Here is a 17,666-nt window from a genome sequence, read left to right on the forward strand (position 1 = left end):
GGGGAGAGGAAAGAGAAGAGGACGAGCTGCCAGGCGAGGCCCCGAGGAGGAACAAGGTCAGATCTGGTGGGGCATGATGGACCCAAGGCTGGCCAGACCAGAGGAGGGGGATTTTCCTGAGTGTGCGGAGCCGGTGGAGGCCGCTCGGGACACCCTCCCACCACCGTCCGAGAGCCCACCTGGGGTGAGTGAGCTGACCGCCTTAAGGCAACTCCTGGAAAAGTCGCTGAGTACCCAGGAGGAGGAGGCCCACAGGCAGGAGCTGCGTTGGAGGAGTGTCCAGACCCAGCTGGACAGGCTCAAAGCAGATGTGGAGACCGGAAGGAGGTCATTAGGGATCCCTCCAGCAATGGCCGCTCTAGTGGCGGCGGCGGCAGCTCCAGCAGTGGTGGTGGCTCCTACGGCGGCAGCAACTCCGGCGACGGCGGCTCCAGCAGTGGCGGCAGCTCCAGCAGTGGTGGTGGCTCCGGCGGCAGCAGCAACTCCGGCGACGGCGGCTCCAGCAGCGGAGGCGGTTCTGATGGTGGGAACCATGAGTGGACGCCACGGGCTCATTCCCAAACTCGAGGAGGGGGATGATGTTGAGCAATACCTCACCACCTTCGAGCGGCTGGCAGCGGCGTACCGCTGGCCCAGGGCAGAGTGGGCGGTGCTGTTGGTGCCCTATTTGACTGGGAAGGCCCGCAGTGCCTATGTGGCTATGGACATGATCGCTGCACTGAACTATGTCCATGTAAAGGAGGCAATCCTTCAAAAATATGAGATTGACGAGGAGGTGTACCGCAGAAGGTTCAGGGAACCTGACATCCAGCCTGGGGAGACTCCCCGGGAGCTGTACACCCGTCTCAAGGACATGTTCTTCAAATGGATTAGGCCGGCAGAAAGGTCTGTCGCGGAAGTCTTCGAGGTCCTGATCACGGAGCAGTTTCTTCGCACCCTAGCACCGGAGATCCGGGTTTGGGTGAAGGAACATGGACCAGCCGATGGACTGAGGGCAGCAGAACTGGTAGAGACCTTCATGTCTGCACGGCGTCAGAAGAACTTCCGAGCAGAGCCCCGGCCAAGACCAGCAACAAGAGGTAGGTCTGAGGGTTTTGGTTATGTGAGTGATCCTAAGTTCACTGAGCCCAGTAGGATGTCAGCTAGGAACCCAGTGGCCCCGGCAAGTACCAAACAGAAGTCAGAAAAGCCAGTAATCTGTTACTTGTGTAATGAGGAGGGTCATATCAAGCCAAACTGCCCCCAGAGAAAGCCTCAACATTCAGGACAGAGTTGTATCACTAAACCTGATGGTAGCCCGGTAAATTCACTTGGCCAACTGCAAACTCTCACCGTCGTGGTCAATGGTAATCCGGTTACTGCTCTGTTGGACTCAAAGTACCCAGGAGCACAGCAACCTCCCAGAACAAGACCCAGTAGTAATTACAACAGCAGATGTACAGGCAAGAGTGGCCAAAATGAAGAGCTGGACTGCTCCAGGGCCCGACAAGATCCACACCTACTGGCTTAAGAAGCTAACTGCACTCCGTGAACGCCTTGCAGCACAAATGAACCAGCTGCTAATATCAGGGACCCCCCCAGAGTGGCTAACCCAAGGTCGGACAGTCCTCATCATGAAGGACACCCAGAGGGGAACAATACCATCAAACTACCGGCCTAGAACCTGCCTCAGCACCACATGGAAACTCCTATCAGGCATCATAGCGGCCAAGATAAGCAGGCACATGGATCAGTACATGAGTAAAGCACAAAAAGGGATTGGCAATAACACCAGGGGGGCCAAACACCAGCTACTGGTTGACAGGGCAATCGCCCAAGACTGCAAGGCCCGCAGCACCAACCTGTGCACTACCTGGATTGATTACAAGAAAGCCTCTGACTCAGTGCCACACACGTGGATACTGGAGTGCTGGAAACTGTACAACATCAACAGGACTCTAAGGAGCTTCATTCAGAACTCAATGGGGCTGTGGAAGACCAGTCTAGAGGCCAACTCAAAGCCAGTGGCACAGGTGAGCATCAAATGCGGCATATACCAAGGAGATGCCCTGTCCCCCCTGCTGTTCTGCATCGGTGACAGTAGCTCAGATGGTAGAGCGGGTCGTCTCATAACCGGAAGGTTGGCGGTTCGATCCCCGCTCCCGCAGGCATAAAACTGTCGTTGTGTCCTTGGGAAAAACACTTCACCAACCTTGAAAGTTGGTATGAAAGTTGTGAGAGTGAATGGTTGGTGGTGGTGGGAGGGGCTGATGGTGCAGACTGGCAGTCTACCCCAGGGCAGCTGTGGCTACAACAGCAGAGAGAATGAATAATGTGTCTTTGAGTGTCCAATTATTATTACTGTTATTATAGGCCTGAACCCCCTCAGCCAGATCATTACCAAGAGTGGCTTTGGATACTGGTTCAAGAGCTCAACTGTCAGCCACCTCCTCTACATGGACGACATCAAACTGTATGCCAAGAATGAGCGTGACATGGACTCCTTGATTCACCTCACCAGGATATACAGCAATGACATCGGGATGTCATTCGAATGGTATCCAGAAGAGGGAAGGTGATCACAACTGAGGGAGTTGAATTACCTGAAGGGAACATAACAGATGTGCAGGACAGCTTACAAGTACCTGGGGATCCCACAGGCAAATGGTAACCATGAGGAGGCAGCTGGAAAGTCAGCCACAGCCAAATACCTACAGAGAGTAAGACAAGTCCTGAAGAACCAGCTGAATGGCAAAAATAAGATCCAGGCCATAAACACCTACGCCCTACCAGTAATCAGATACCCTGCTGGCATAATATCCTGGCCACTGAAAGAAATGCAAGCCACTGATATCAAGACAAGAAAGCTCCTTACAATGCACGGAGGGTTCCACCCTAAGTCCAGCATACTGAGGCTGTACACCAAGAGAAAGGAGGGAGGCCGAGGACTAGTGAGTGTCAGAGCCACTATCCAGGAGGAAACCAAGAGCCTCCATGAGTATACCAAGAAGATGGCCCCCAGTGATGATCTGCTAGGTGAATGCCTCAGACATTAAAAGCCCAGTAAGGAGGAGCCAGAGGAGCTATCATGGACAGACAAAGCCCTGCATGGCATGGACCACCGACACATTGAAGAAGTGGCTGACAGTGGAAAAACATCCCAGAGGCTGGAAAAGGCTGGACTGAAGGACAGTACAGAGGCACTAATCATGGCTGCACAAGAACAGGCCCTGAACACGAGATCAGTAGAGGCCGGGATCTACCACACCAAACAAGACCCCAGGTGCAGACTGTGCAAAGAAGCCCCAGAGACAGTACAGACCATCACAGCAGGGGGTCAGATGCTGGCAGGCAAGGCATCCATGGAACGGCACAACCAGATAGCGGGCATCGTGTACAGGAACATATGTACTGAGTATGGACTGGAGGTCCCAGGGTCAGGATGGGAGACACCTCCAAAGGTGGTCCAGAACAATCGAGCCAAGATCCTGTGGGACTTCCAGATCCAGACTGACCAGCAGGTGATGGCCAATCAACCTGACATAGTGGTGGTGGATAAACAGCAGAAGACAGCTGTGGTGATAGATGTAGCAATCCCAAGTGATGGAACATCAGGAAGAAGGAGCAGAGAAGCTGGAGAAGCACCAAGGGCTGAGGGAAGAGAGAGAGAGAGTGTGGGGCGTGAAGGCAACAGTGATACCAGTAGTGATCGGGACACTGGGAGCAGGAACCCCCAGGCTGGGAGGATGGCTCCAGCAGAGACCAGGAACAACATCTGAGAGCTCTGTTCAGAAGAGCATAATCCTAGGAACAGCTAAGATCCTGCAGAACCCTCCAGCTCCCAGCCCTCTGGTAGAGGACCCGAGCTGGAAGGAGACAGACACAATACCGCCGGGGTGGCGAGAACACACTTGTAAAAAAAAAAAAAAAAAAAAAAAAAAATATATATATATATATATATATACACACACCCACACACACACACCTGTCTTACCTGCCATGTACTTTTCTGTTTGTTATGCTTTATGACTGAAATAAAACTGTCTATCGATCTATCTGTCTGTCTAACATCCCGTGTAGTTTGTGATCATTACTCTCACCGATGTGCAAAAACAGACATGGTGGAAAGAGATGCTGTTCCTTCACAATCCGCCACCGTGAAGTAAATCAGAGAACCTCACAGGGAATCTGCATTCCAGCGCTGCAGTAATGAATCAGGCCTGGAGGACGCCTCCTCTTTGTCAGATCTGACTCTGGGCTGTGAGCACGCCTCTCCCCCGGCTGATCTCCACTGAATGGGCTGGTAAGAAAAGCTTTTTCAGGCAGAACAAAGCCAGGCATTAATCATTCAGAAAGGGCCGGCGCTCTCCTCGGGGATCCCACGGATTCAATGCAAGACCTGTTCAAAGAAACAGTTTAGGAGACTCTGCTAAAGGTCAAGTGGACGGATGAAGTGATAAAAATGATGAGATGTAAGTCCACCACACACAGACATATACCTGAGCGGGAGGCCTCGTCGGCCTGCGACCCTTCAGGACTCTCTAAAGAACCTGACGGACGGTCCAATGGGGTCCAAGACTTCCTCCACAGGCGGGTCATCAGCAGCCAGCTGGATCACACCTGGATCCGCCTCCGTCCACCTCCATCTGTCTCCGTCCACCTCCATCTGTCTCCGTCCACCTCTATCCACCTCCATCTGCCTCCGTCCACCTCCGTCTGTCTCCGTCCACCTCTATCCACCTCCATCTGTCTCCGTCCACCTCCATCTGTCTCCGTCCACCTCTATCCACCTCCATCTGCCTCCGTCCACCTCTATCCACCTCCGTCCACCTCCATCCACCTCCATCTGCCTCCGTCCACCTCTATCCACCTCCATCTGCCTCCGTCCACCTCTATCCACCTCCGTCCACCTCCATCCACCTCCATCTGTCTCCGTCCACCTCCGTCCACCTCCATCCACCTCCATCTGTCTCCGTCCACCTCCGTCCACCTCCATCCACCTCCATCTATCTCCGTCCACCTCCGTCCACCTCCATCCACCTCCATCTGTCTCCGTCCACCTCCGTCCACCTCCATCTGTCTCCGTCCACCTCCGTCCACCTCCATCTGTCTCCGTCCACCTCCGTCCACCTCCATCTGTCTCCGTCCACCTCCATCCACCTCCATCTGTCTCCGTCCACCTCCATCAGCCTCTGTCCACCCCTATCCACCTCCGTCCACCTCCATCTGTCTCCGTCCACCTCCGTCCACCTCCATCTGCCTCCGTCCACCTCCATCTGTCTCCGTCCACCTCCATCAGCCTCTGTCCACCCCTATCCACCTCCGTCCACCTCCATCTGTCTCCGTCCACCTCCGTCCACCTCCATCCACCTCCGTCCACCTCCATCTGTCTCTGTCCATCTCCGTCCACCTCATCAACCTCCGTCCACCTCCATCTGTCTCCGTCCACCTCCGTCCACCTCCGTTCACCTCCATCCACCTCCATCTGTCTCTGTCCATCTCCGTCCACCTCATCAACCTCCGTCCACCTCCATCCACTTCCATCTGTCTCTGTCCATCTCCGTCCACCTCATCAACCTCCGTCCACCTCCATCCACTTCCATCTGTCTCTGTCCATCTCCGTCCACCTCATCAACCTCCGTCCACCTCCGTCTGCCTTCCTCCACTTCGTATATCGTAATTATATCTTTGTATCTGCTGATGTATATCTTCATCTGTGATTTGTTTCATTATATCTGTCTTAGATCTTTATGTAAATTATATTTAATTTATATCTGTCAGCTTATATCTATTACTTAATTATAGCGTTCTTAAATTTATATTTATATTATATTTAATTTATATCTAATATTTAGTTGCGTCGGTCAGTATATTTCTGTTATGTAATTATATCTAATTTTACATACAAATGATATTTAACTTTCCCTTGTCTGGTTGGGCTTTGTATTTTTCTACTTTTCTTTCTACGTTTCTTGCCCTCCAGGGCCTCGTTCCCTAAATATTTTTCTATTTTTCCTATGGAAAGGTGGCGATATCGGCAGTTCAGGTGCTGAATGCAGGACATGACTGTTCAAAGATGATTATTAAAGTAAGATTTATTTGCTATAAACAGAAGCTGCTGTTGGCTTTGATATTCATTACTCACTGCTGCAGACGGTATTTTGGCAGATTATAAGATGCCATCCAAATCGTGTAGGTCTTTCACCTGAGCATAACACCATCACAGTATTCATCTCAGTAGTGGTGTTGCTAAGCAGTAGCTGTTGGTGATGAGTCCCTCCTGCCAGGTGGCTGTCCTCACACCGACGCCGGACTGGAGGACCATCAGTCATCCAGCTGCCAGGACAGGCTGTCTGAGCAGGAGGGACGGTCGGGCCACTGGAGACACATTACAGAAGAGAAGAAGTGTCTCGATCTTCAGGACCGGACGGAGGAGAGTATTTGACCTCGCCCATGACCCCCTCCACTGCAGTGACCTCGGGGTCACTGGCCTGTCCGTCTTGAGTTGACAGGCTTGTCCGGTGGGGACATGGAGGCTCAGACTGCGTCGCAGCATTTGGCAGGACCATGCGTCTCATTTCACAATCTGAGGACAAACCAACCCCCCAGCCTGTGCCAGTCCCAGACCAGCGCCGTCCTCTCGAACCCCTCAGCTGGCTCGGGGCTCGGCCGGCTCGGCCGGCTCAGCCTGGGTGTGTCTCGGTGGGGGGTCCCCGCTGTGGGGGGACACCGGCCGCGGTGCCGCTGTCTTCTGTCTGACTCTGAGACTTCATTAAAGATCTGAGCTGTAGAACGTGAGTCAGCCTCCTTGGTAAGAATTCTTCAACCTGCGATTGACTGTGTGTATGCTTTTATGTTGGAGTGGGCGCTCTTCTCCTGAAGACGGCCACAGTTTCCCACCCCGCTGAGGGGGTGTTGAAAGACTGCTGGGAGCATCAAGAAACTGCTCTTTCAGCTTTGGACGGGTCGGTGATATTAAAGGGGCTGTATCATGCAAAATTCACTTTTTGTATGTTTTAACCTTGTTATATAGTTATGTTCTCACCTAAAACACCCCAAAGCGTTTTTTTCCTTCGTGCCTGCGTGTTTAAGCTTTCCTCCTGTTTCTGCTGCTCAGAGAGGCAGCCCCTCCCACCGTGAAAACGCTCTGTTTCCCACGTTCACGTCACACGGTGAAGATGGCTCCCCTGAGGCCCCCCCCCCCCACAGGCCCTCGGCAATCAGCGTTGCTGCTTTTTCTAACTCCGATTTCGAGGATAAACTTTGACCATCATCTGAAAGCAACAGTCAAGCAAGAGTCTGAAGGGTCTGAAGGGTCTGGAGGGTCTGAAGGGTCTGGAGGGTCTGGAGGGTCTGAAGGGTCTGAAGGGTCTGGAGGGTCTGAAGGGTCTGAAGGGTCTAGAGGGTCTGGAGGGTCTGAAGGGTCTGGAGGGTCTGGAGGGTCTGGAGGGTCTGAAGGGTCTGAAGGGTCTGGAGGGTCTGCGCTTGGTGAGTTTCTCACAGGAAAAGATGTTTTTGCGTGTGGAGAAGCTAGAGGTAAAGAGCTAAAGCTAGCTAGCGTATTTGTTTGGAAGCTCTGATTGGTTGAAGTAGCTGTCAGTCAAAGTCCACAGGGGGAGAGGCGGGATTTCAGTGAAACAGAGCGTTTTCTCTTCCGGGTTTCAGAATTAGCCCCAGAAAATCTTTTATTTCACACAAAATGATTTTTCCTTAGCGCCAAAAATAAACTATTCCCATATTAGAGCCATTTCTAGGGTTTGGACTAGCTAAAAAAGCAGGATACAGCCCCTTTAAAGCTCGACCCAGGTGAAGTATAGTCCCACTGCTCCAAATGCACCTGTTCCTCCGTGGTTATTTATCGCTCCGAAGGCAGATCTGTCGTTACAACAGACTCTGGAAAATGGAAGCAGACACACCCCTGAATGGTTTGTTGTTCAGAAAAAAACTGGGTTCCTTTGGTGATTGTTCATATATAAGACAGATCTAAAGATCCAAACAATGGAAGACCAGGCGCAGCAGTGAACATCCCCTCTCATGGGGTTAGTGTGAAGAAAAGATTGTCTGATCATGTTGCTGTATCTACAGCTGAACTGAGAGCAGCTGCTCTCGCCCTCAGCTGGATCTTGGTAAACTGGAAGGAAGGTCTAAACAGAGCTGTTACTGCCTCAGACAGTCAAGCCGCCTTGTTGCCTTGCATAAAAACAGGAAAGTCTTGTAGGATGGACTTGCTGTATCAGGTATCTCACTTGCTGTTACAAATATCTGCCAGAAAAGTAAATGGGTTCCCGCCCATGCTGGTGTCGAAGGTAATGAAGAAGCTGATATTCTGGCAAAACAAGCACTGAGATCAGAAATAGTGAGCATTCAGGTACCGCTGGGTCGAGCAGAAGGAAATCACTCATCAATGCAAAAGTGCTGGAGCTGTGGCAGGAATGCTGGGATATCAGTGACACAGGACGACATTTGTATAACATACAGAAGAAAGTTGCAATGAAAAGAGTAAGAAGTAGAAACCACAGAGAAGAAATAATATTGTCAAGAATGAGAATTGGCCACACTGGTTTAAATTACTCTCTAGCTAAAACAGGAAAGCGTCACACTGGAACATGTGTGTATTGCGATCAGTCAGAGAGGGTGGAGCTGAGCTGCAGCGTGAGAACATGAAGAGCAGAGAGTTAGTGCTGCTATAGCAAAGAGAAAAAGACTGATACAATAGAGACGCTGCTGGCAGATTCTTCCAGGGAAATACAGAGAGCTTTATTGAGATTTTCACGAGGATCTGAGTTGTATTTAGGTGCGCAGCATGCACGCAGGTGTATGCGCATGAAAACCTTACCGAATGCAGACAGAGCTTCATCTGACCAGTCTTCAATGACACTCCAGCCCAGGTGGTGGCGGTAATGCCCCAAAATGGTGGCCAGCCACCAATAAACGAAAGAGAAGAAGAAGAAGAAGCAGAAGAAGAAGAAGAAGAAGAAGAAAAAAAGAAGTCCGCCCTTCTTCCTCCTCCCGCGTTCAGATGTAAGTAACTTTCAAAGTGATGTTAGATGAGTGTGTGTGTTCATATGCATCTCCTGCTGGTGTTGTGCGGCTCCTGAACTGTCTTATGTTGCCTAAAATGTTCGTTCTGGGTCGTTAGCATAACCGTGAGTTAGCATCTTTAAGCTAACGGTGCGTTGGCTGCTGGTCTCAGGTTGTATCTGCTTTTCATGTTGATGGGTTCAGGTTGGGTCCGGGTTGTTTTCATTTCTTGCTCTGTGTTTGTTCTTGTTTCTGTTAAAGGTGCATTAAGGAGTTTTACAACCTTAAAAATACTTATTTTCCACCATAAATATGTTACACATTTTTAATGCTGTGTACAATGTGCCCTGACATATTCATCACCAGAACCTCTAACAGCGCTAGATTGTCACTTGAAAGTCACAGTGCCGGTCCGGCGCCAGCATTTTTTGGGGGAGAATTTGAAAGGAATGACGTAATGCACGCTCCGGCTCCTTGAGTTTCGTTTTGTCCGCCATTACTCCGCCAGATGCTTAGTGAGCAACAACTGAGCAGGATCTTCCAGAAAGTCAGAACAGACTGGCTTCTAGCACTGCCACAGCTCCACACAGACTCCACCAGGGAGAAGACACTGAAATCTTACTTGGGCGCTTCTAAACGAGCGAAGACGGAGTCCCCCTCTTCCGTGCACGGGAGCCACAGGCAGGAGTTTTTCACTAAGCTGCATTACGCCCAAGGCCTTTTTATGCTGTTTCGCATAAAACGTGCAAACTCCTTAATGCACCTTTAATATTCCAGAAACTGCTCTGCTCAGCTATGCTTGTGTAACCCAGATTGGCTAAACAGAACTGATTTAATTAAATATTTATTTTAAATAAATAAAAAGCAGTTTAAAAAAAGTATTTTCATTTAAAAACACCCCGCTGATTAAAGAATAACATTTTATTTATTTAAAAAAGAAAAAAAAGATTAGATTCAGGATTTACACCCGGCAGCTGTGAGCCAATCACGAGCTCCGCTGGTCACATGGTCGGCCGTCACTTCCTGCTTCGCGGCAGAGACGGCAGACAGCAGAGAAGCGCCTCAATGGTTCCAGAGGGAAATTAATCCATGTTCATCTTCGGGGTAAGATTAAAAATAACCATTTTAAACTGCCATCCGTTGATCATTGACCTTATTGGTGATATCTAATTACTATATCTGGCGTTAATTTCCACTAGAACCGTGCGGTGGATCAAATGTTCGAGCTGAACATGTGGCCATGTGATTCGGGCCAGGAGAACAGAAACTGACTCAGCGGTGAGTGAGATGGAAAGATTGGATGATTGTATTGACGGAAATTGATTGTAAAATGGTTGTTTTTCATGGTGAAGATATTTGATGCCTTTTTATTTTCTTTATGTGATGAAAGAGCTAAATGTTTTGTGAAATGTGGAGCAATGAAGCACACATTTGGTTTTGTAACCTCAGGTTGCCAATTATTTTACATTCATTGTGTTTTTTATCAATTTGGTGGCTTTATATCATGCTTTCTGTTTATTTTCTATGAAAATGGATTAGTTTTGAGCTTTTGACTTCACCATGCTTTCAGAATAGATGTGATTTCGTATAAAGAATGCATGAAAGTAATTCTGATTGATCTTTTCTGGCCTGTTCATAGGTCAGGGTTTTTGTGTGGATTGTTTCCTGTTGGATTTGAGTGATGGGTGTTCATCACTCAGCGTGCGAGTAGAGCTTCTGACCAGGACCGGAACCACACTCCGCCAGGGGCTGGAGCTTCGCCTGCGGGGAGCAGTGGGGCTGCACAGCCCAGGATTTTGGATTTCCCGGTGTGAACTGGGTGGCGAGCCAGAACGAACTCAAAGAGAACGCGCACGTTGATCACAGATTCTTCTCCTTCACGGATAGTGGTAGGATTGAACTGAACACTGACTCACAGACGCTGATACACTGGAGCACTGACACAGTGGAATACAAACTGAAGAACTTGATTTTGAAAGGGCCCCAACGGAACAAAGACTGCTTGGGAACTGGGTTTTCTTTTTGCCGGCTTTTATTATTTTGATTTATTATTTTCCATATATTCTTCTGCTTGCTGTGTTCATGTTAATTGTTCTTGTGGTTTCAAATAATACGTTTGCACTCAATCAAATTGTTGTGTGTGTCGTATTTGATATCTAATCACTGGCTCTTAAAGACCTAGAATCGCTCTGATAGTAGCCCAATTGATCTGATTGATTGACACCCACCTGTGCCTTATTACGACTTCGCAATATTGGTTACACTTGGATCTGTTTTCATTCGTCAGCCATGAATGCAGACCTGCAGTACGAGTTCCTTCTCGTTCTGTCTCCCTGCTCTGACCGGAGCCTGAAGTACTCAGTTACTCCCCACAATCAGCAGCCAGAGGCCGCAAGTCCTCAATCTCATTGTTTGCAATATCAGGGTTGAATTAACGGACCGATAATCTGTTCAGACCTCAGCTGGTGTCGTTCGTCCAGGCGACGCTGTTCACCGCCGCCGTGATCATCCTCCAGACAGTGTTTTTTCTTTGAATTCCAGTTTTTATTCTTCCAAAGAGCTCCTCCTGATTGACCTCCACCTCAGACCTGACAGGATCCATTTCCAGCTCCGGAAAGTTTCTTATTTTGCCAAAATCGCTCCTTTTCAGTGGTTGACCTCGGTGGGCAGTGTCATATATGCAGATGTATGTGCTGTTTGAATTTACCCTTTGATGCAGTTGAGAGGAGCGCATGTCTCTATAGACCTGTATCTAGAGTTCTATATCTATAGGTCTATGCTGTAAGCCGGAGCTACGGAAGCCTGTTGTGTGTTTGTGACGGCCGATGCTGATTCATGTTTTTGTGGATGCCTGCTTGGAAATAAACATCTTTTTCGCTCCCAGAACGCATCTGGAACTACTTCAAACATATTACATGGTGTCAGAAGTAAAAACGCTGGCTCTACCTGCAAAGTGAGGAGTCAAGATGGCGAAGTTTAACCCACCTTCGAACTTTTCATTTGACAAGCCAAGTGAGTGGCCGGAATGGCGTCAGCGCTTCATGCGGTACAGAACAGCTACGAAGCTGGACAAAGAAGATGGCGCCGTCCAAGTGAGTTGTATAATCTACTCAATGGGAAATGAGTCTGAAAATATTTTTCCGCTCCTTTGTCTTCACTTCTGCTGCACAGCAAGATGACTTTGATGTGGTTTTGGGCAAATATGAGTATTTTGTTCCAAGAAGAAATGTGATACACGAACGTGCGTGTTTTCATCAACGTGTACAGAGGCCTGGTGAGAAGGCAGAAACCTTCATCAGGGCATTGTATGACCTCTCTGAGCATTGTGAATTTGGTGCAAGCAGGGAAGAAAATATCCGCGATTGCATTGTTGTGGGGGTGCTGGATAAAGATGTCTCTCGCAAATTGCAGCTGACCAAAGACCTCACATTAGCGCTGACTATTGAGACAGTCGGGCAGGCTGAAGAAGTGATGGCTCAGATCAGCATTCAAGGCGGAGCAGCCGGGGCGTCAGGCTCAGTCCAAGAGGTAGCACAGAAGCAAGGCAGACACACCAATTGTTCCCTGAAGTCAAAAGGAGGAAATAAGTGGCAAGGTCAATGTGGACGATGTGGAAAAAAGAAGCACAATGAAAATGAAACCTGTCCAGCTAAAAAGTCAACGTGCAACAAACGTGCAAAAGTTGGACATTGGGGCTCAGTGTGCAGAAGCAACAAGCCAGTGAGAGAAGTGGTCGCAGAACCACCAGAGCAGCAGCAGTCACAGCCATATTTCCTGGGCGCTGTAACAAAAGCAGAGCCAACAGCAGAACAATGGGTTGTTGAGTTGCTAGTGGGATCCACACCAGTGGATTTCAAGATTGACACTGGTGCTGATGTGACCGTCATCAGCGAGGCGACCTACCATTCGCTCACTCCAAACGCACCACTAGAGCCTGCACACATTCCACTAGTGGGGCCTGGAGGCAAGCTAAAGTGCATTGGACGCATTGAGAGTACTGTCGCACACAAAAGCAGAACTCTACCCCTCACAGCCTACATTGTCAGCGGACCAACTGTGAACAACCTTCTTGGTCGAGAGACATCTGTGCAATTAATCTGGTCCGAAGAGTGGACGAAACAGTGCGGAAAGTTGCACAGACAAGCACAGGTGCATACGGCGATGATGGGACGTTGGACACAGACCCTGTTAAGATACAACTGAAAAGTGATGCCCAACCATATGCCGTGTATGCAGCACGTTGTGTTCCTCTTCCAATGCTGCCCAAAGTAAAGGAGGAGTTAGAGAGGATGGAGCGAAACGGCGTCATCGAGAAGGTCACACAACCGACAGAGTGGTGCGCACCAATGGTTCCTGTGCTGAAGAAAGCGACAGGAAAAGCAGGCATCTGTGTAGATTTCAAGAGACTGAATGAAGCCGTCAAGAGGGAACACTACATCTTACCTATGACTGACGAGATTACTGCAAAGCTCAGTGGTGCCACACTCTTCACCTCCCTGGAAGCAGCTCGTGGATTTTTCCAGATTCCTCTCCACCCTGATAGCTGTAAGCTGGCTACTTCCATTACGCCGTTTGGCAGATTCCAATTCAAGAGACTGCCGTTCGGAATCACAAGCGCACCCGAAATTTTCCAAAGGAAGATGATTGAAACGCTCCAAGGTTTGGAAGGAGTGGAAGTCTTCATGGATGACATTCTCGTGCACGGCGCTACTGAAGCAGAGCATGACAGCCGGCTGGAAAAGTGATGCAGCGCATTGAGACTGCTGGCCTGAAACTCAACCGTGAGAAGTGCCTGTTCAAGCAGAAAGAGCTGCGGTTTCTCGGACATCTCATTGACCAGTGGGGAGTTCGGCCAGACCCAGATAAAGTGGAAACCATCCAGCAGCTTGCAGCACCCACAGATGTGCATGATCTGAAGAGAGTTTTGGGGATGGTAAACGGTAAATATGTCCCCAACCTCGCAACTGTGGGAGAGCCGCTGTATGAACTCCTGAGACAGAAGAACATGTGGACGTGGGGTGACGCACAACAAGCTGCATTTGATCGCATAAAACAACTGCTCACAACTGCACCAGTGCTCGCGTTCTATGATGTCACAAAACCCACTGCAGTGTCGGCTGATGCAAGCAGCTATGGGTCGGGCGGTGTGCTGCTGCAGCTACATGGTGAACAATGGAAACCTGTAGCGTATTGTTCCAGGCGGCTCACTGAGGCAGAAACCCGCTATGCTCAAATAGAGAAGGAGCAGCTCGCTGGTGTGTGGGCATGCGAGAGATTTGATCGAAACCTCGTTGGCCTGAAGCAGTTCAAACTAGTGACTGACCATAAACCACTTGTGCCTCTCATCAACAGCCGCAGCCTGGACAATGTCCCCATCCGGTGTCAGCGTCTCAGCGTCCTCTCATGAGGCTCATGACATTCAATGCAGTGGCTGAGTACGCTCCGGGGAAGACCCTGCTGGTGGCAGACACGCTGTCCCGAAGCCCTCTGACCAGCTCTCCCAATGTGAGTGAAACAGACAGCGAAGTCGCCCGTTACGTGGATAGTGTGGTAAGCGCGATTCCAGCGTCCACAAGCAAAATGGATGAAATCAGACAAGCAACAGCTCAAGACGCAGAAATGCTGTCAGTGAAGCAGCTGATTAAGAATGGACGGCCAGATCACTCCCAGAGTGTGCCTGCTGACGCCAGGGCATATTTCCAGCTCAGAGCAGAACTGTCTGAATACAGTGGACTCATCCTGAAAGGAGCAGGATAGTAGTTCCAAAATCACTGAGAGCGGAGATTTTACACAGAATCCATGAAAGTCACCAGGGACTTGTAAAGTGTAGGGAGCGAGCACAGTCTTCAGTGTGGTGGCCTGGGATCACCACAGAGATGAACAATCTGGTGATGTCCTGTGAGTCATGCTGTGAAACGAGGAGAACCCAGCAAAGAGAACCACTCATCCCTACACCACTGCCTGAGCGTCCCTGGAAGAGAGTCACAATGGATCTCTGTGGGCATAACCAACACACTTACCTGGTTCTTTCAGACTACTATTCCAGGTTCCTCAAAATCCTGGATCTTCCCTCCACGACCAGCAGTAAAGTCATCCAGAAGATCAAAGGGGTCTTTGCACGCTATGGCATCCCGGATGAGGTCGTTAGTGATAATGGGCCGCAGTTCTCGAGTGCAGAGTTCAAGGATTTCGCAAAACGATTTGACTTCAAGCACTGCACATCCAGTCCCCATCACCCACAGGGAAACGGCCATGCGGAGCGAGCGGTGCAGACCGCGAAGAAAATTCTGAAGCAAGATGATCCACTAATGGCTTTAATGTGCTACAGATCCACACCTTGCTCCAGCACAGGTTACAGTCCTGCGGAACTGTTAATGGGGAGGAAGATTCGCACTACGCTTCCTGTTTTGGAGAAAACTCTTCTTCCAAAGTGGCCAAACAGGGCTGTGGTCAAGAACAAAGACAGCAAAGAAAAGATCAAGCACGCCTACTACTTCAATCGTCGCCACGGAGCGAGGGCACTGCCTGTCTTGCAGCCAGGAGATGCTGTACTTTCCAAGCTGGATCACGAGAAGTCATGGTCACTGCCAGCGACGGTTCAGCGCGAGAGTACAACGCCAAGATCCATCATCATCACAACATCGCAAGGCACAGAGCTGAGACGTAACCGCCGCCATCTTCAGCCTGCGCCATTTCAACGCCCCACCTTGTCAACATCCGAGGACAACGGAGCAGCACAGTCACATCCTTCTGTATCCGTGGCTGATACTGTTCCTGTCAACCAGAGTGTGACTTCTGCGACACCTGCACCCAGTCAGACCGTGACCAGGTCTGGGCGCGTCTGCAAGCCGGTCCACAGGATGGACCTGTACACAATCATGTCTATCTGATGGCCTTTGGGGGTTCAACACACACGGAAAAAAAAAAAGAAAAAAAAAAAAGGGGGAAGGTGTGTGTAGAAAAAAAAGAGACAAAAGAAATATATTTGTATGTTCACTCAAATTTTGTTAAGTGATTTATTTGTGAAGTTTTACCAGCTAAAATAAGCTAATTGTGCAATATTACATTGCATTTGGTGTAGCTTAAAAGTGTAGATTCTTCCATTAGTGCTTATTTAGGAAGTATAAATAACACTTCAAAAAGGAGGGAGATGTCATATATGCAGATGTATGTGCTGTTTGAATTTACCCTTTGACGCAGTTGAGAGGAGCGCACGTCTCTATAGACCTGTATCTAGAGTTCTATATCTATAGGTCTATGCTGTAAGCCGGAGCTACGGAAGCCTGTTGTGTGTTTAGTGACGGCCGATGCTGATTCATGTTTTTGTGGATGCCTGCTTGGAAATAAACATCTTTTTCGCTCCCAGAACGCCTCTGGAACTACTTCAAACATATTACAGGCGGGGCTTCAGAACCATGAATATTTCAGGGCGTAACATGTTAATGACGATCAAATTCAGCCGCCGCATTTATCAACACCCGATCACTCAAACGCTGAGATCGGCGAGGTACGGAAGTTTCTGTAATGTTTCGGCTTTATGAAAGACTGAAGACCACAGATTTATCGTTTGGCAGTGGTCAACAACTCAGCAGCACCAGACTAACATCTCAAACAAAGGTGACACTAGTAATGTAATAGTAGTAATGCAACTACTGCAAATGTAATGCAATTCATGAAGAAGTGATTAGAATTCCAGCAACAAAACAAAACAAGCTGCAATAAATATTGTTGTAATAAGAATCACAGAACACAGCAAGTTACACAAAAACCCTGTGCTGCTGTTCCTAATTCACCTCAGACAGTTTCCCTGTGGTCAGCTGAACAAACACAGGAACAGAGCCCAGCCGCTGTGTGCTAGCTGCTGCTAGCTGCTGCTAGCTGTGTGCTAGCTGCTGCTAGCTGTGTGCTAGCTGCTGCTAGCTCCTGCTAGCTGTGTGCTAGCTTCTGCTAGCTCCTGCTAGTTGCTGCTAGCTGCTGCTATCTGTGTGCTAGCTGCTGCTAGCTGGTGCTAGCTGCTGCTAGGTGGTGCTAGCTCCTGCTAGCTGCTGCTAGCTGCTGGTAGCTGTGTGCTAGCTCCTGCTAGCTGCTGCTAGCTGTGTGCTAGCTGCTGCTAGCTGCTGCTAGCGGTGGAGCCAGACTCCGTGGACAGTCCACCCACTGTCTTCAGCCTGGACTCTGTAGGACAGTCCACCCACAGCTGGCTGGTGTGACCCGGAGGTCAGGGGGCTCCTGGAGGCCGTGGGGAGTCGGGGGAACAGAGGCAGCGGACGGCCAGCAGAACCCGATGAGAACCAGGACCACAAGACGTTGTTGTCTTAACTTCTTGCTCAGGTCTGAACACTGCAGAGCACGTTGAGGGAATCACCACACATCACATTTACTGCTGAAATCAAACTTTTGCTCAGAGAACTGAGCGCTGGCTGGAGGTCCGAGCTTCAGTCAGGACAGTGTGACGTCTTCACGCTGCCTTCAGTCAGCTGTTCATGGGTTCCACTGAATATCCTGCTGTTAAAACACAACGCTACGTGATCAGTCATGTGAAATGGTTAGCTGGCTGCAGTGCTGTGCACATGTACACACACACACACACACACACACACACACACACACACATTAGGGTTGGGCGGTTTCCAAATTTTGATACCATCATACCGTCTCCACATTTT

This window comes from Salarias fasciatus, chromosome 15 (assembly GCF_902148845.1).
Source record: "Salarias fasciatus chromosome 15, fSalaFa1.1, whole genome shotgun sequence".
NCBI classification, from domain to species: domain Eukaryota; kingdom Metazoa; phylum Chordata; class Actinopteri; order Blenniiformes; family Blenniidae; genus Salarias; species Salarias fasciatus.